The sequence below is a fragment of the Schistocerca cancellata genome, chromosome 4, assembly GCF_023864275.1.
Source record: "Schistocerca cancellata isolate TAMUIC-IGC-003103 chromosome 4, iqSchCanc2.1, whole genome shotgun sequence".
Classification (NCBI taxonomy): Eukaryota; Metazoa; Arthropoda; class Insecta; order Orthoptera; family Acrididae; genus Schistocerca; species Schistocerca cancellata.
In genome coordinates, this window is record NC_064629.1 from 171,135,849 (window position 1) to 171,156,715 (window position 20,867).

Below are 20,867 nucleotides of genomic sequence, written 5' to 3' on the forward strand. Positions count from 1 at the left end.
AGGTTGTGCTGCTCTGCGACGAAGTCCTCAGCGATCTGCCAATCATCATTATAGAACATTACAAATCCCTCGTGCATCTTCGCTGAGCATTGTCAAACAAGATTTAAAGTTTCATCCTTATAATCTTCTAAGCCTCCGACTAATGCTGCTGAGCAGTAATTAATGATTAACTCATCATCATCATCATCATCATCATCATCATCATCATTTAAGACTGATTATGCCTTTCAGCGTTCAGTCTGGAGCATAGCCCCCTTTATACAGTTCCTCCATGATCCCCTATTCAGTGCTAACATTGGTGCCTCTTCTGATGTTAAACCTATTACTTCAAAATCATTCTTAACCGAATCCAGGTACCTTCTCCTCGGTCTGCCCCGACTCCTCCTACCCTCTACTGCTGAATCCATGAGTCTCTTGGGTAACCTTGCTTCACCCATGCGTGTAACATGACCTCACCATCTAAGCCTGTTCGCCCTGACTGCTACATCTGTAGAGTTCATTCCCAGTTTTTCTTTGATTTCCTCATTGTGGACACCCTCCTGCCATTGTTCCCATCTACTAGTACCTGCAATCATCCTAGCTACTTTCATATCCGTAGCCTCAACGTTGTTGATAAGGTAACCAGAATCCACCCAGCTTTCGCTCCCATACAACAAAGTTGGTCGAAAGATTGAACTGTGCACAGATAACTTAGTCTTGGTACTGACTTCCTTCTTGCAGAAAAGAGTAGATCGTAGCTGAGCGCTCACTGCATTAGCTTTGCTACACCTCGCTTCCAGTTCTTTCGCTATGCTGCCATCCTGTGAGAATATGCATCCTAAGTACTTGAAACCGTCCACCTGTTCTAACTTTGTTCCTCCTATTTGGCACTCAATCCGTTTATATTTCTTTCCCACTGACATTACTTTCGTTTTGGAGATGCTAATCTTCATACCATAGTCCTTACATTTCTGATCTAGCTCTGAAATATTACTTTGCAAACTTTCAATCGAATCTGCCATCACAACTAAGTCATCCGCATATGCAAGACTGCTTATTTTGTGTTCACATATCTTAATCTCACCCAGCCAGTCTATTGTTTTCAACATATGATCCATAAATAATATGAACAACAGTGGAGACAGGTTGCAGCCTTGTCTTACCCCTGCAACTACTCTGAACCATGAACTCAATTTACCGTCAACTCTAACTGCTGCCTGACTATCCATGTAAAGACCTTTAATTGCTTGCAAAAGTTTGCCTCCTATTCCATAATCTTGTAGAACAGACAATAACTTCCTCCTAGGAACCCGGTCATATGCCTTTTCTAGATCTATAAAGCATAGATACAATTCCCTGTTCCACTCATAGCACTTCTCCATTATTTGCCGTAAGCTAAAGATCTGGTCCTGACAACCTCTAAGAGGCCTAAACCCACACTGATTTTCATCCAATTGGTCCTCAACTAATACTCGCACTTTCCTTTCAACAATACCTGAGAAGATTTTACCCACAACGCTGATTAAAGAGATACCTCTGTAGTTGTTACAATCTTTTCTGTTTCCATGTTTAAAGATTGGTGTGATTACTGCTTCTGTCCAGTCTCATGGAACCTGTCCCGACTCCCAGGCCATTTCAGTTATCCTGTGTAGCCATTTAAGACCTGACATTCCACTGTATTTTATGAGTTCCGACTTAATTTCATCCACCCCAGCCGCTTTATTGCACTGCAATCTATTGACCATTTTTTCCACTTCCTCAAATGTGATCCTATTTCCATCATCATTCCTATCCCATTCTACCTCGACATCTGAAACATTACTGATCGCATTTTCACCTACATTGAGCAACTCTTCAAAATATTCCCTCCATCTGCCCAAGGCATCCACAGGATTACCAGCAGTTTTCCTGACCTGTCCAAAATACTTGTCATTTCCTTCTTACCTCCCTTTCGAAGACTGCTAATTACACTCCAGAATGGTTTTCCAGCAGCTTGACCCATAGTCTCCAACCTGTTTCCAAAGTCTTCCCACGATTTCTTCTTGGATGCTGCAGTTATCTGTTTGGCTTTGTTTCTTTCTTCAACATAACTTTCTCTGTCTACCTGGGTTCTGGTATGTAGCCATTTTTGATACGCCTTCTTTTTCCTTTTACAGGCTGCCTTGACTGTATCATTCCACCAAGCTGTTTGCTTCATCCTACTTTTACACACTACTGTTCCAAGACATTCTTTAGCCACTTCTAGTACTGTGTCCCTGTACCTTGTCCATTCCTTTTCAAATGACTGTAATTGACTACATTCAACTAACTGGTACCTTTCTGAGATCGCTGTTATGTACTTGAGCCTGATTTCCTTATCCTGAAGTTTCTCCACTCTTATCCTCCTACATATGGACCTGACCTCCTGCACTTTCGGCCTCACAATCCTAATTTCACTGCAGATTAAATAATGATCAGTGTCATCAAAGAATCCCCTGAATACACGTGTGTCCCTCACAGCCTTCCTGAATTCCTGATCTGTTATTATATAGTCAATGACAGATCTGGTTCCCCTGCCTTCCCAAGTATACCAGTGAATGTTCTTATGTTTAAAAAAGGAGTTTGTGATTACTAAGCCCATACTGGCACAGAAATCCAAGAGTTGTTTCCCGTTCCTGTTGGCCTCCATATCCTCTCCAAATTTACCCATAACCTTTTCATACCCTTCTGTTCGATTTCCAATCCTGGCGTTAAAATCACCCATGAGCAGAACACTATCCTTGTCCTTTACTCTAACAACTACATCACTGAGTGCCTCATAAAAACTATCCATCTTATCTTGATCTGTCCCTTCACAATGCGAATATACTGACACAATCCTAATTTTCTTGCTAGACACTGTCAAATCTATCCACATCAGTCGTTCGTTTACATACCTTATTGCAACTACGCTGGGTTCCATTTCTTTCCTGATGTAAAGCCCTACACCCCATTGTGCTATTACTGCTTTGACTCCTGACAGGTAGACCTTGTATTCTCCCACTTCCTCTTCTTTCTCACCCCTTACCCGAATGTCACTAACAGCTAAAACGTCCAGCCCCATCTTACTTGCAGCCTCTGCCAGCTCTACCTTCTTCCCAGAGTAGCCCCCATTGATATTAATAGCTCCTCATCTCATTACCATTTGTTTGCCAAGTCGTATCTTAGGAGTCCCTGGATTGTCAGTTAGAGGTGGGACTCCGTCACCTCCAAAGGTCCAAGGCATTTTGCTCTGATTGTTGCCAGCATCATATTTAAAGTACCAGGGAAGCAGGTTGCTAGCCTTACTTGCCCCGAGTCCCATTGGGTTTTACCCCTAACGGCTGAGGGACTAACCGGTGGATTTGGTAGTCTTTGCCGTATGAGCACAAAGGTGACCACGACTCGGAATATGTCCGAGATGCCCAGCCTTATTCCAAAGTAACTGGTATCCCGACTGTCGGGACCACTTACTTGGCCACTCATACGTTGCCCGTGGTTCATGAACTAGGACATGACTACAGGAACCCACACCATGAACCACTAATGATTAACTGCGTAGATTAATTATCAGCTTGCGTATTATGTGTGTATCACAGTTACTGCAATGACATGAATATTCTAAGAGTAGCGGTTGTAGAAAACAGAAGAAAAGATCATTGAACTTACCTTGTTGCGGCTTGCGTCCAGGAGTAGCTAGATCCCATTCAGGTGTTCCAAAATGAGGTCAGGGCTTGCTACGAAATGACTGAAATGCTTTTCTCATAACTCTACTTTTTTTTTAATTACAAACTTTGCTGCCAGATCCATAGAATCCACTACTCTTCTCAAATAAACTTGCCCAAATCTTGAAATAATTACATCAACATCAAAAACAGCTCGTAGCAAGTCCATTACATTTCCGTCACAGTCTGCAACTGTCCGGAACCGCGCGACGACTACGGTCGCAGGTTCGAATCCTGCCTCGGGCATGGATGTGTGTGATGTCCTTAGGTTAGTTAGGTTTAAGTAGTTCTAAGTTCTAGGGGACTGACGACCACAGATGTTAAGTCCCATAGTGCTCAGAGCCACAGTCTGTAACTTAACCACCACTCGGAACTACTCCCTCTGTCTTACTTGACACCAACATATTACCAAAGATAATAATGTATCAAAGATAACTTTCAAAGACGCTAAAGTGATACTAAAATCTAAACTGCTAAACTGTAATACTGTTATTTTTGGTACATTAAAATGTAGAAATTCATGCATTATTGCAGAATATGTTTTGTAATAATATTTATAATTATTATTTTAATCAATTAGATTATAACTGAACGTAACCCTAGATGGCTAACCTTTCCGGAGTTACCGGAATTATATCTTCTGAGTACGTACGAAATGCTCAGATAAGCTTCAAACAGGACAAAGAAATGCTAACAACAGAAAATAATATGTCTACAATGAGCATCCCGACAAAACCGAGATACCCGAAAATTTACACAAAACGATGTCAGGAACTGCAGTTGAGAAAGCCGCAAGTGGCTAAAGAGTTACAGCCGGGAGGTGAAGTAAGTAGGCGCAACTTCTGCAGAACATTACTGCATGAAATTTATCAGGTTGACGTATTTCTGACAAATATTGTAATGTGTGATGAGCCAAACTTTCGTAAAATGGGCTTGTCAGTAAACAAGACTTCTGATAATACTGGAATACAAGCCCGAAGCTCATTCATGAAAAGGCTCCGATTAGCCCAAAGGTCGGCGTATTGTGTGCTGTTGCACAGTCCATAGCAATCGCTGTGCAATTATTTTTTCGAAGACAACAACGGCCGGCCAGTGAAAGTCCATTCCAATTGGTATACGGCCCTCATTAGCAACTTCTGCTTTCTGCAGTTGTAGGGACATTGCTTTCTAAGTGCGATACGGTTTTAGCAAGATAGGGTAACAGCCCATACGGTCAATAATTTGATGACTTCACTGAGGTGCCACTTCCCATCCGATTATTCTCACGATTCGGTGGTGTCTCGTGGGCGGCGAGAACACATGATATTTCAGCTCCTGATTTTTTTCTGTGGAGTCATCTCAAGATCAAAGATTTTTCACTGCGACTCCACAGTGCTTATGAATTGAAAGCCGCAGTCTGGGTAGAGACAGAGGCCATTTCTCAACATGACGACGAGGTTTCGCGAACGTCTTTAGCAATTCATTACCAATTATTGAAGCCATTTGTGCCATGTTAATTTTAAGAAATAGACTTGCATTTGACTTTTCAGTAATTACAATGTGCGCACAACAGTTATATGTAAGTTACAAACTGAAGCGCTAAAGAAACTGGTATAGGCATGCGCATTCACATACTTCTTCTCCTCAGCGATAACAGGCCCTGTAGACCACGCGCTGCATCAACTATCTGCTTCCACCGCCTTCTATCTCCCGCAGTCTCTCTCCACCCTGCGGAAATTCCTAATGTTGCGATGTCCTTCTCTATGTCATCTTTCCAACTTGTACGAGGTCGGTGCAATGGTCTTGATGCATGGAGAGCTCCTTCAAATGCTTTTTTGGTGATGCTGCTTTTTCCATTCTAGCCACATGTCCAACCCATTGCAGTCTCCTATTTTTTAATTTGTGTATGATAGTGGGTTGCTTCATTAGCTGATAAATTTCATTGTTGTTTACAATTCTCCATACGCCATTCTCCAATACAGGTCCCCAGATTTTTCTCGTTACTTTTCTTTCGAAAACATTCAGTTTCTCTCTTTCAAAATGGTTCAAATGGCTCTGAGCACTATGGGACTTAACAGCTGTGGTCATCAGTCCCCGAGAACTTAGAACTACTTAAACCTAACTAAACTAAGGACATCACACACATCCATGCCCGAGGCAGGATTCAAACCTGTGACAGTAGCAGTCGCGCGGTTCCGGACTGCGCGTCTAGAACCGCGAGACCACCGCGGCCGGCTTCTCTCTTTCATTCTTTGTAAGCATTCAGCTTTCTGAACCGTACAGTACTACGGGGCAGATAATAGTGTAGTACATCTTAATCTTTGTGGTGATTGACAAAGCTTTACTTTTGAGTGGGATGCTTAGTGAGTACAGACATCTTGACGCTCAGGCTATTCTTTCGTTTGTATCCATTGCTATGATATTTTTACTGTTGAAACGTGATCCAAGGTATTTAAACCCAAGAACGTTTCCGAATTTAGAATGTTGGTCAATTTCAAAGTAAGGACTTGGGCTTATGACTCGACCTATTTCCATATATTCTGTTTTCTCTTGGTTAATCAAAAGACCCACTTGGCTGGCACTGTGCCTGAGAGATCTGTACTTGTCTTCCAGTTCTTCTTCAGTTTCACTCAGCAACACTATATCATCTGCATAAGCCAGTGGTTTTGCTTCACTGTGTTCGAATCGGAGAACATTGTATAGATGCATAAGCCAGGAGTTTTGCTTCACTGTGTTCGAATCGGAGACCATTGTATAGATGTAAATTACTCTCCCGAACCACTTTCTCTAATGAAAGGTTGAAGAGGACACATAAAAGAGCGCCTCCTTGTCGTAAGTCTGTTTTAATTGGAAAGGCTGGGGATATGGATCCTCTGAACTTCACTGCTGCCTGGGAGCCATCCATGCACATCCTAATGATTTTACTGGGTATACTAAATTCTCGTAACGTGTTGTTGTTGTTTTTGGGGAAGGAGACGGGACAGCGAGGTCATCGGTCTCATCGGATTAGGGAAGGAAGTCGGCCGTGCCCTTTCAAAGTAACCATCCCGGCATTTGTCTGGAGCGATTTAGGCAAATCACCGTAAACCTAAATCAGAATGAGATTTTCACTCTGCAGCGGAGTGTGCGCTGATATGAAACTTCCTGGCAGATTAAAACTGTGTGCCCGAGCGAGACTCGAACTCGGGACCTTTGCCTTCGCGGGCAAGTGCTCTACCATCTGAGCTACCGAAGCACGACTCACGCCCGGTCTCACAGCTGTACTTCTGCCAGTAAAGCAGAGGTCCCGAGTTCGAGTCTCGGTCGGGCACACAGTTTTAATCTGCCAGGAAGTTTCAACCTAAATCAGGATGGTTCGACGCGGGATTGAACCGTCGTCCTCCCGAATGCGAGTCCAGTGTCTAACCACTGCGCCACCTCACTCGGTTCGTAACGTGTTGTAGAGGCTACATTCACATACAGAGATATGTAGACAGGCACGATACGGCCCCGCGGTCGGCAACGCCCATACAAGAGAAGTGTCTGGCGCAGTTGTTAGATCGGTTGCTGCTGCTACACTGGCAGGTTATCCAGATTTAAGTGAGTTTGAACGTGGTGTTATAGTCGGCGCACGAGCGATGGGACACCGCATCTCCGAGGTAGCGATGAAGTGGGGATTTTCCCGTACGACCATTTCACGAGTGTACCCTGAATATCAGGAATACGGTAAAACATCAAATCTCCGACATCGCTGTGGCCACAAAAAGATTCTGCAAGAACGGAACCAACGACGACTGAAGAGAATCGTTCAACGTTACAGAAGTGCAACTCTTCCGAAAATTGCTGCAGATTTCGATGCTGGGCTATCAACAAGTGTCAGCGTGCGAACCATTCAACGAAACATATTCAAAATGGGCATTCGAAGCCGCAGGCCCACTCTTGTACGCTTGATGACTGTACGACACAAAGCTTTACGCCTTGGCAGGGCCCGTCAGCACCAACATTGGACTGCTGATGATTGGAAACATGTTGCCTCGTCGGACGACTCGTTTCTAATTGTATCGAGCGGATGGACGTGCACGTGTGTGGAGACAACTTCATGAATCCATGGACACTGCATGTCAGCAAGGGACTGTTCAAGCTGTTGGAGGCTCTGTAATGGTCTGGGGCGTGAGCAGTTGGATTTATATTGGACCCCTGATACGTCTAGATAAGATTGACAGGTGACGCGTTGTGATATTCGCTATTCTTGACTTCATTAAAACAGCAAATACGAGTAGTTAATACTTTCAGCCAGAAGGCAAATACTTGTTTATAAATAATGATTAATGTATAATAAGGCGTCGCATAGCGACGATGGAATTTTCTAAATAATGTAATACGTCGTCTTTCGGCGGCAATATAAACAGAAAAATACGGATAGATATGCGATCTTTCACTATTTTGTTCGCTGGAGAACAAATGAAGCCTTGAGCGATAAAGACTTGTACTGTTTTTCTCAAGTAAGACGGACGCAGATTTGTGGCAGTCTGATCTAATTTTTACTAAATGTATAAAAACGTGTTATGTCTAAGTTTGAGTGAAGTGTAAAGAACTGTTATAACTTACCGTAACGACGCACGAGCGACTCAAAGAAGACAATGGCTATATAAAAGAGCGCTCAATGGACATGATACGGAGATAAAAATCTACCGTCATTGTAGTACTAAGCTTAAGGTACGATATATGTTTTAGTTATAATAAATATTTGTTCTGGGAATACTAAATCATTTAGCAGTGCTCATTCCTATTATCTCCTCCGTATTATTTTCATTTTAATTATGCATTTTGCTAATATTACAGACACCAAGATCAGCAGTCCAATGTGCGTGTTACATTGATAAAAAGAAAACTGTTTTATCGTCTTCTTGCATCAGCTTTAATATTGAATTTCCCTTTTGTGTGATGTTACAGTTGTTTTTGCGCCCTTAAGAACTTTCTGCTCCCTTAGGAAATTGTTTTGTCATAACAATAACTTCACAACCGGGTATGATCGTATCTACGATCATAAAGTAATTAGAAAGACGATAACGCAATTTCTTAATCAATAGCACGCTAGTTGTGACTGCCTCAAGCCACGCGAAACTGCAAGTAAACACTATTCACATCTCATAATGCAATATTTTATGACAATGGTCAATCCATGATTCTTACGCCAATTGTGATTGATAAAACAGTTAGTTAAATCTCAATTTCCAACTTTCCATTGAATAACAACATCACTTTTATTTTGTAACATCACAACGTACGTAACCATCCTGCTTGATCACCTCCGTTCATTCATGTTCATTCTGCATTCCGACGGACTTTGGCAAATCCAGCAGAACAATGCGACATCCTACACTTCCGGAATTGCCTCAGAGTTGCACCAGGATCACTCTTCTGAGTTTAAACTTTTCCGATGGCCACCAAACTCCCGAGACAGGAACATTGAGCTTATCTGGGATGCCTTGCAACGTGCTTTTCGGGAGATATCTTCACCCCCGGCCACTTTACGGATTTATGGACAGCCCTACAGGATTCATGGTGTCAGTCCCCTTTAGCATTACTTCAGATATTCGTCGAGTCCATGCCACGTCGTGTTGCGGCACTTCTGCGTGCTCGCGTGGGCCTATACAATATTAGGCAGGTTTCTTTGGCTGTTCAGTGTATTTGTGTGAATATACGCTAATCTTAAAAATAACAAAATGAAAATGTGCTACTTCTCATGGGCTGCCCTCCACAATTATAACAAAATTACAGATTAGCGGTCGTGGACGTTGACCGGACACGCAAGGAACTAGAAGTCGAAATTTCAGAAACGGTTTGAAACAGAACAAGGACGGTTGAAAGCAACTAAAAGAAATAAAATTGAACGAAAAACAGCGAAGCTTGAACCATAAATGAGTGACCAACCGAGAAAGAACGTAGTTAACCGTAAGAGACCGAGGTGGGAATGAGGAACCATAAATTTGGAGGGAGGAACGAAAACGACGCGACAGCGAGACCGGTCTGAAGGAAAAGGTGAACGATCGTTCCTTAGAAGTCGTTACTCGGCCCTTCCATTCACTTTAGGGTACCGTTCATTCGGACTCATTCTTTCCCGAACGAGCCAACAGTACTACTTGTCGCTTATCGCTTTAAAATTTATCACCAGCCAGTGTGCGACTCGCCAAATAGGCGAGTCATTACAGCTCCGCACAAGTTGTGTACAGTGTCATAGCAAATTTTATCAGATTTAAATTAATTTAAATTTCTATGTAACTGTGGAAACGGTCACTACATTTAACCTGGGAGCGCAAAACCCATTATGATCCTTTCTTTAATGCTCTGAAAATATAAGTGGCGATCGACAAGTTTCCGTTCAATAGCCGTGCATTCGAGAAACGGTATACCAATTAGGCAAAATCGCCGTGAGCATTGAGGCAGCCATCCTACCTACGCACCAGATTGAAGATACCCGTTTGGTAAATCACAGTGTCCTGCTGCGTGAAGAAGTCCGTAACTGCCTACTACACATCGTAGTTCCACAGGAATCGTCGACCCTTCAAGGTATTTTTTAAGGGACCGAAGGCGTGATAATCGTACTGCGAGAGGTCTAGACTGAAGGGCGGGTGCTGGAATGTCTCCCACCTTAGTTGGCTAACTTCTGCTTTACGACATCCGCGATATGAGGACGTGCGGTATCATGAAGTAGCATCACCCAGCACAGAACTTGGCGCATCATTCCACACCTGTGGTTTTCGACAGACATGCTGCCTCATACACATTTTTGTTCTTCGATGTATGTTGTAACACTACAGACTATTGTAAAGGGAAGAGGCATTTTATTGAATTACAGACACGCAACAGTAGATGTCCAGGCGGCGGCTAAGATAGGGTCACATTCGTGTTGACAGCTGAAATCAGCTTGACAGGCTCACGTCGAGGGCCAGTTGTACACTCTTCTCCACAGATGCGATTGTCTCTGGACTACCACCGGCAGCTAAGGTGACCGCATGCCGGGGAAACGCTTCCGCCGGGCAGGACAGTGGCTGCTATGGCCGCTTTTCGTGTCCAGTGCAAAATTAAAGCTTACCCTCAAATTAATAAATATTGAACCGTGTGTCACTGAAGAGTCAGTAGGCTTATTTGAAGCGAAAAAGATGGATGATTACGCGTGTGAAGACGCGCCTTCGATATCCGCATTGGTTTATAAGTTATTGTAAGTTAAATTATAATTCCTGAACTGTAAGAGTGAATATCTCGGCAGCACATTATCCGATTGCTACAAACGAGGTGTCTACGGATACATCTCATAGAACTGTATCGGACTGGGATAGTAGATTTACTGAAATTATTCGCATACTTAAATGAGAGGCCGAAAAGTGGATTTCGCACAGTTAAAAACATATTTTCTTACTAAATAGATAGAGGAACATTAAAAGTAGCGGCAGTACTGTATACTTCAGATATGTAAAAAATTATATAATGTATAATTTAAAGTTTTTGTTGATATTTAAGCTTATAAATCCTAAAATAGAAGAAAACCTTAGAAATTATTATTTGTAAATAAACTATGGTAAATAAAAGAAAACTGATAACAGCACAATATTTCTCGGAAATTTTGATATATCATATATGCATAAAAGGTTAAAATTAAGAACTGCAGCAATTTCCACGTTCAGTAGTTTAACTCACTTGAGTGGTGGTTGACCGAGGTTTCTTGGGTGAACAGCGGCAATTTGGAGGGGAGTCGAGGTTTGGACGCCATTTGAGGCGGTGCGGCTGTGTTCGTCTGTGTTAGGAGATAAAAAAGTGTTCAAATGTGTGTGAAGTCTTATGGGACTTTACTGCTAAGGTCATCAGTCCCTAAGCTTACACACTACTTAACCTAAATCATCCTAAGGACAAACACACACACCCATGCCCGAGGGAGGACTCGAACCTCCACCGGGACCAGCCGCACAGTCCATGACTGCAGCGCCTAAGACCGCTCGGCTAATCCCGCGCGTCTGTTAGGAGATAGTTTTATCCGATGAGCGGTGAAATAGCCTCTAGTTCGCGTGTGTGAATTATTCAGCATTCCTACTTTCGGACATAGATATTTTTCGGCAACTGATGAACTTGTTTCTTTCGTGTTGCGTGTGATGCAAGCCACACTTACAAGGTTTCAGTGTGTTTCAGTGTGTTTATAATTTTATATACTGTGGAACTTTATTGGTTTTCTAAAAATAACTCACGGAGTTAATCGTGGTTTATTCAACCGCCTCCAGGATCTTAAGAAACTCGGTTAGGCTCTGAAATTACTTTACTGTGAATTGTGACTTTCGATTTTTCTGTGTTCTTGTTGGAAATAAACTCGAATTTTTGAAACTTTAAAAAATGGGTGAGTGCGTACGTGATTTTTGCACAGCAAATCCTCCCTGCATTTATGTTAAATACTTTTGTGGAACATTGGTAACATTGCAACGAATGTGAGTCGGCGCCCCATAGACGAAATATAGCCAAACTTGTAAGGCCAACCACATTTATGGGGCCTATTGAAGCGTTTATGCTTTGTAATGTGTGGATAAATCTTTTCGTGCAGTAGCACGTTGGGGCTCTGAGCTGACATAAAACTTATGAACAGTTTAGAACGTCGATTTTCGCCTAGTGGATGAGAGAGATTATTTTATTTTGTTATCCACACCACATGCACATTCACATACAACCCCTTAAGGTCGCAATGTCTACCAGTGTTTATCCTTCGACAGTCAAGAATAAGAGCACGTTGCTCCTTTCTGGGCGCATTTGGTATTAATGTCGCCATCTACATCTACATGATTGCTCTGCTATTCATAATAAAGTGCCTGGCAGAGGGTTCAATGAACCACCTTCAAGCCGTCTCTCTACCGCTCCACTCTCGAACGACACGCAGGAAAAACGAACACTTAAATTTTTCTGTGCGAGCCCTGATTTCTCTTATTTTATTGTGATCATTTCTCCCTATGTAGGTGGGTGTCAACAGAATGTTTCCGCAATCGTAGATGGAAACAGGTGACTGAAATTTAATGAGAAGATTCCGTCGCAACGAAAAATGCCTTTGTTTTAATGATTGCCACCCCTATTCATGTATCATGTTTGTGACACTATCTCCCCTATTTCGCCATAATACAAAACGTGCTGCCCTTCTTTGTACTTTTTCGATGTCATCCGTCAGTCCCATCTGATGCGGATCCCACACCGCACCGCAATACTCCAGAATAGGGCGCCGGCCGGGGTGGCCGAGCGGTTCTAGGCGCTTCAGTCTGAAACCTACGACCGCATGTTCGAATCCTGCCTCGGGCATGAATGTGTGTGATGTCCTTAGGTTAGTTAGGTTTAAGTATTTCTAAGTTCTAGGGGACTGATAACCTCAGTAGTTAAGTCCCATAGCGCTCAGAGCCGTTTGAACCATTTTTTTTTATACACCTGCATCGGCGCCGTGCTACGCTGGATATACACTGCAACAACGCCTTCAAACGGAAACTTTTTTGTCGCCCTTTTTATTCCCCTTTGTATGAAGTTTGACCCACAAACGAACAATAACGCAGTCTGACTTTTAAAAATGAATATGCTGTAATGAACAAAATTTCTAATAACGAAATGTAATAATAAATGTGTATTTAGTATAAGTTCAGTCAAAATAATCTGCAGCCAAACTCCTCAAGTGATCTAATGAAACCTATCACTGTCGGTGCCTCACTCCTTGTAGAAATGACACTTGCAGTGCAGATGAAGCTGCATGCTGTATTCTATAATACGTAACCAACTGAAGATGACTCATTTAAATGCAAAGTTTCGAAGTTTTCGGCCCTGCGGGAAACTGGTCTTAAAGATTTACTGTAGCGCACACTCACTCACCTTATTTAGCGGAGAAGTTCATTTTAAATCACGAAAAGTTGTTTCTGCTGATGGCAGTCCATATGCTCTCATGATTAAATACGAGGCGTGTTTTGTAAGTAAGTACCGTTTTGAAATTTAAAAAAAGACATGCTAAGATATCTCAATAATTTTATTTTTACATGAAAGCCTGTACCTTAATCTACTTTTCTACATAATTTCCGTCAATATTGAGGCACCTGTCATAACCATGTATCATGTTTTGAATAACCTCCTCTAGAAGTCTACCGCCTGACTTGTTTACCACTGCATCACCACTGTTTTGACTTCGTCATCGTCTTGAAGACGCTGACCGCCCAGGTGTTTCTAGAAGATGAAACATGGGTGGCCTACGTCACACCAGAATCAAAGCAACAGTCCATGGAATGGCGGCATTCAGATTCACCCAGAAAATTGAAGTTCAGGCAAACAATTTCTGCCCGGAAAATCATGTGTACAGTTTTTTGGGACAGAAAAGGAGCATTGCTTGTGGAATTTCTGCCTCGTAATGAGAGAATCAATGCAGCAGCTTACTGTAAGAGATTGCACAATCTACGCCGTTCACTTCAGAACAAAAGACGTGGCAAGTTGAGCAAGGGCCTCGTTTTGCTGCAAGACAATACCCGTCCGTATGTGGCGAATCAGACCAAAGATCTCATCACATCTTTCCGACAGGAAACTCTGTATCATCCTCGGTACAGCCCCGAACTTGCGCCCAGTGACTGCCATCTGTTCCTGCACTTGAAGAAACACCTGGGCGGTCAGCGTCTTCATGACGAAGGCAAAACAGTGGTGATGCAGTGATTAACAAGACATGTGGTAGACTTATATGAGGAGGGTATTCAAATACTGGAACAAAGTTATAACAAGTGCCTCAATATTGACGGAAATTATGTAGAAAAGTAGATTAAGGTACAGGCTTTCATGTAAAAATAAAATTATGGAGATATCTTAGTACGTCTGTTTTTAATTTCAGTACGGTACTTACTTACAAAAACACGCCTCGTATATTGCTCTCGAATGTGATTATTTCATGCACAAGGTTTAAGTGAGCACGTCAGTGGATTAACATAAAGATCAAAGAAGTGAAAAATAATGTGAAACCCAGTTCACATGAAAAGTGACATTGAGTTACTGCATTGTTCAAAAAGTGCTTACAAAAGCTCGTGACTAATACATATAAATGCCCCTAAGCAGACCAAGTGCCTTTACAGACACATACGTTTACAAAAGACAGAAAAATATGTCCATATTCATACTTTGGGCCTGTAAAATTATTTAATGACTAAGCGACGTATTCGTGCGGATGACTCAAGAGAAATTAGACGTCGATACCCACGTATTGTCACCGAGACCTGAATTCGGTCAACAAACTAGCGTTTCTTACATGGAATATAACTATGAAACACTTCACGTGAGTAAAACTAAAAATTCACATAACATTATGCAAATTCAACGCGAGTCAGCAATCATCTCGGCCATCTCCTGGATGGTGTAGCTTCAATGTGCCCATGTCGATCCCACAATAAAAATGCGTCCGTACCTCAAAAGTCACTACAATGACGACAGCACGCGGAAAGATCTGTTCACGGTGAACGGCAGTCAGCCACGACGTACTAGCGAACTCAGTCGTTTGCCCCAGGCAATATCATTTGCTGGCTAGACTCAACATTGATTATGCTGGCTTGAGACATCGCTTGGAGTTCCAAACCGTAGATAAGGTTCAAATGGCTCTGAGCACTATGGGACTTAACTTCTAGGGTTATCGGTCCCCTAGAACTTAGAACTACTTAAACCTAACTAACCCAAGGACATCACACACATCCATTCCCGAGGCAGGATTCGAATCTGCGACCGTAGAGGTCGAGGTCGCGCGGTTCCAGACTGTAGCGCCTAGAACCGTTCGGCCATCCCGGCCGGCCCGTAGATAAGGCTGCTCTATCAGACGGAATATTTATCATACGTTCTTTTAGTAGATAGGAGTGTTGAATAACTAACCCAAGAATACTTGACATGAAAGTCGTCAACGGCAGACGGGTTTCAACTGTTGTACAGCGTGATTTTTTCTGCCATGTAGAAACTCTAGCAACCGACCGATTAGAGGATACGGAACAAAAATGGTCTACTGAACTTATGTCCGGAAATGCCTGGTTTCCATGCTAGATACAATTTATTCAATCGTCACTGTTAGACTGCGGTCTGATACGCGCTGTGCCATGCAGCCAGAGCTGCAGCGTGTGTTGAAAATTGTTTCCACGTGCCTCAAAGCATTTGTGCATGCGCCGTAGCATGATCTGTCTCACACGTTCACATCGGCCAGACTACATCCGAACAGTGTCAAAGGCAGCATGAATACACTGCTCCAGTGTCTCCACATCTGGAATGGGCTCTGCATACACGGTACTTTTGAGATGGCCCCATTCCGCGTAAAGGTGACCTCATCTGTGAATGGGATGGATGACACAAATCCCAGGCCGCGCGGAGTGGCCGCGTGGTTTCAGGCTCCATGCCACTGATTGCGCGGCCCCTCCCGCCGGAGTTTCGAGTCCTTCCCCGGGCATGGGAGTGTGTGTTGTTCTTAGCAAAAGTTAGTTTAAGTACTGTGTAAGTCTAGGGACCGATGACCTCAGCAGTTTGGTCCATTAGGAATTCACACAGATTTGAACAAATCCCAGAACCATGGTTGCCTGGTGAAGAAACCGGTGACAAAACTGCTCCCGATGTGTAAAGTCTGTCGCTAGTAAGTCCTGCACACGCTGTAAGTGATAAGGATAGTAACAATTGTCATGGAGAATGTTCCACACGTTCGTCTGGCTTATCGTGTACTGGCGGGCTAAACTGCCTAGTACTGACACGGGGTTCGTCATCCACAGCGTTAATCACATTTTTCTCCAACTGTGGTGACCGAACATTTCGAGTACGTCCTTCATGATTTCCTGCTTTCTGAAACGACCCTGTCTCAGACAAACGACGAAACACTGTTACGAGGCGTGTTTTTTAAGTAAGGACCGTTCTGAAATTAAAAAAAGACATACAACTGTCACTCCGAACAAGTTTGACAAACTCTACCTGCCCGCAGCCTAGGGGTCAGGGTACAGCGGTCACGGCCTCGCGGTTCTTGTACGAGGCGTGTTTTTTAAGTAAGTGCCGTTTTTAAATTTAAAAAAAAAAGACGTGCTAAGATACCTCAATAATTTTATTTTTACATTAAAGCCCGTACCTTAATCTACGCACTGACGCAATTACACTCTGATTCTTCCTTGTTTACGTTGTGTACTGAGTGTTTAAGATGCCTCCGATAATCGTGAGTCCCGCCGACTGTGAAGTACGGGCTGTTATGCGATCTCTTAGTGCTAACGGCCTAAAAGCGGTGGATATTCATCGTGAGATCTGTGCAGTTTACGGAGACAACATTATGAGTGATGGAATGGTAAGAAACTGGGTGAAGGCATTTAAAGATGGACGCACAAATGTGCATGATGAACAACGTAGTGGGCGTCCTTCGTTCGTTAATGAAAGTTTGGTGCAGGAAGTGGACAATAAGGTGAGAGAAAACAGAAGCTTTACGATTTCCTCCTTGCGGGATGACTTTCCTAATGTTTCTCGTAGTGTTTTGTATGGCATTGTGACCGAGCACTTGAATTACCGACAATTGTGCGCACGTTGGGTACCGAAAATGTTGAGGGATGTGCACAAAACCAAACGTTTAGACAGTACATTGACTTTCCTTGAGCGGTACCACAACGACGGTGATGATTTCTTAAGCCAAATTGTTACGGGCGATGAAACATGGGTGGCCTACGTCACACCAGAATCAAAGCAACAGTCCATGAAAGTTAAGCAAGGGCATCGTTTTCCAGCAAGACAGTGCCCGTCCGCATGTGGCGAATCAGACCAAAGATCTGATCACATCTTTTCGATGGGAAACTCTAGATCAGCCTCAGTACAGCCCCGATCTTGCACCCAGTGACTACCATCTGTTCCTGCACTTGAAGAAAGACCTGGGCGGTCAGCGTCTTGAAGACGATGACAAAGTCAAAACAGTGGTGATGCATTGGTTAACAAGTCAGGCGTGAGACTTCTATGAGGAGGGTATTCAAAAACTGGTACAACGTTATGACATGTGCCTCAATATTGACGGAAATTATGTAGAAAAGTAGATTAAGGTACAGGCTTTCATGTAAAAATAAAATTATTGAGACATCTTAGCACGTCTTTTTTGAATTTCAAAACGGTACTTACTTAAAAAACACGCCTCGTCCAAACATTGAATGTTGTGGTTGTTGTCGGCGGTGATAGGTCTCCTGATACAACCTTGCTGAACACCGTCCGTTGCCATTTGCCTTTCCCTAACAAGGGAACTCCCATCGCACCCCCCTCAGATTGAGTTATAATTTGGCACAGTGGATAGGTCTTGATAAACTGAACACTGATCAATCGAGAAAACAGGAAGAAGTTGTTTGTAACTATGAAAAAAATAAGCAAAATAAACAAACTGAGTAGTCCATGTGGAAGATATGCAACATCAAGGACTACTTGAGCGCAGCAGTGCCGTGGTTCCGTGGTTAGCGTGAGCAGCTGCGGAACGGGAGGTCCTTGGTTCAAGTCTTCCTTCGAGCGCAAACTTTTATTTTTTATTTTCAGACAATTATCAAAGTTCAGGCACTCACACATAATCAACGTCGCTCTCCAAAGTTCCAGGACATGTTCAGATTTGTTTGGACATATGCAGGATTTGACGGTCTACACACGGAAAAATTTGAAAACGTTAAAAACATATGTTTTGACAGAGCACAGGGAAAACTGTGCGTCTGTGAAACTATTGCATTCATTTGTTGCAGTTTATGTGACAAACTCTTATGCTTTCACCACTTTTTTGGGAGTGATTATCACATCCACAAGAAAACCTAAATCGGGCAAGGTAGAAGAATCTTTTTACCCATTCGCCAGGTGTGCAAGTTAGGTGGGTCGATAACATATTCCTGTCATGTGACGCACATGCAGTCACCAGTGTCGTATAGAATATATCAGACGCGTTTTCCTGTGGACGAATCTGTTGACCTACGACCATGCGACCAAATGTTTTCGGTTCCCATTGGAGAGGCACGTCCTTTCGTCTACTAATCGCACGGTTTTGCGGTGCTGTTGCAAAACACAGACACTAATTACGTCAATGAACGAACGGACAGATCATAACTTTGCGAAAATATAGACAATAAAGACTAGAGGGAAGACTAGAACCAAGGACCTCTCAGTTCGCAGCTGCTCACGCTAACCACGAGACGGCGGCACTCCTTAGCTCAAGCTCTCCGTGATGTGGCCTAACTTGTGCATGGACTACTCAGTTTGTATATTTTGCTTATTTTTTTCATAGTTCCACACAACTTCCTTCTGTTTTCTCGATTGATCTGTGTTCAGTTTTTCAAGACCTATCCACTGTGCCAAATTATAACTCAATCTGAGGGGGGTGCGATGGGGAGATTCCCTTGTAAGTAAAATCCATGCTAGGAAGCTCTCGACGCAAATGCAGAACCATTGTGCACAACGCTGTATCACACACACTACAACATGAGCCAGTAGTAGAAGTGAATTGGACACAACATTACCAATTACTATGGCAGGAGAGGGCGCTAGGGCATGACGTATGAGGAACAGTACCATCCTCTAGGAGGAAACCATGCATACTGTAACTGTGGCTGCACGTTTCATCGCTCTTTAACAAAGCATGATTGGTTCAAATGGCTCTGAGTACTATGGGACTTAACATCTGTGGTCATCAGTCCCCTAGAACTTAGAACTACTTAAACCTAATCAACCTAAGAACATCAAACACATCCATGCCCGAGGCAGGATTCGAACCTGCGACCGTAGCAGTCCCGCGGTTCCGGACTGAGCGCCTAGAACCGCTAGACCACCGCGGCCGGCAAAGCATGATTGAATAAAGGGTATCTAGAATGGAAAACACGCATTTCAGGACATATGTTTATTAGACCTTTTTTGTTCTGAATCCCTAGAGATTGTACACGGTGGAAAAAATAACCCTCTACAAGTAGATCGTACAATACACGTACCACTTCACTATCATTAGTGCTTACTCATTATGTGTTATACTTTTACTCGCAGCTTCACCTTTTATATGACACGTAATTATACAGTGGCATAACTACGTTATAAGCACCTATTATTACAGCATTAACTATACTTCATTCACGTACATATTCTCCGCAGCTGTCAGCTGCATCATACTTCTTATCATGACACCACTGACATTTTCAGTGTTATCAGAGGCTCTCATTACGACTAATATGCTGAATCCATGCGCTCTCGTGACGGCTGCGCCACTAGCTGGATTCTATCATATCACTGTGTTAATAGCTCCCAGTTCTACATCTATACTCACGCTCATAAATTAACGATAATGCTGATACATGATGAAACTACGCTCTGGTGGCCAGTTTACGGGGTTTAAATCACCTGGGGGTATCACTATGCTGTGCATTTGACCTGCGGTCGTCGCACGGTGGCGCTGGCAGCTGTCCACATATGCAGAGGTGTGTTGGTGCATGTCAGAGCACGGTGCAGCGAGTAAGTGAGCAGACGTTTTCAGACGTGCTAATGGTGACTGTGTGTTGAAAACGGCTCAAAGAACACATTTTGATGACGTTATGAGGGGTAGAATACTAGGGCGACTGGAGGCTGGTGAAACACAGCAGGTCGTAGCACGGTGCCACAAAGTATGATCTCAAGATTATGGCAACAATTCCAGCAGACAGGAAACGTGTCCAGGCGCTACAGTACGGGACGTCCACAGTGTACAACAAACCACAAGAAGACCGATATCTCACCATCAGTGCCCGCAGACGGCCACGGAGTACTGCAGGTAGCCTTGCTCAGGAACTTACCGCAGCCACTGGAACAGTTGTCTCCAGTCTACAGTCTACAGACGACTGAACAGACATGGTTTATTCGCCAGCACACCTGCAAGGTGCATTCCACTGACCTCTGGTCACATGAGAGCCCGTAAAGCCCGGTGTCAATAACACATTACATGGTCATTGGAACAGTGGTCCCAGGTTATGTTCACGGATGAGTCCAGGTATAGTCTGAACAGACTATACCTGGGATTCTCGCCGGGTTTTCATCTGGCGTGAACCAGGAAACAGACACCAACCCCTGTATGGAGGTCGTGGTTTGATGGTGTGGGTTGGGATTATGACTGGTACACGTACACTCCTGCATGTCTTTGACAGAGGAACTGTAACAGGTCAGGTGTATCGGGACGTCATTTTGCACCAGTATGACCACCTT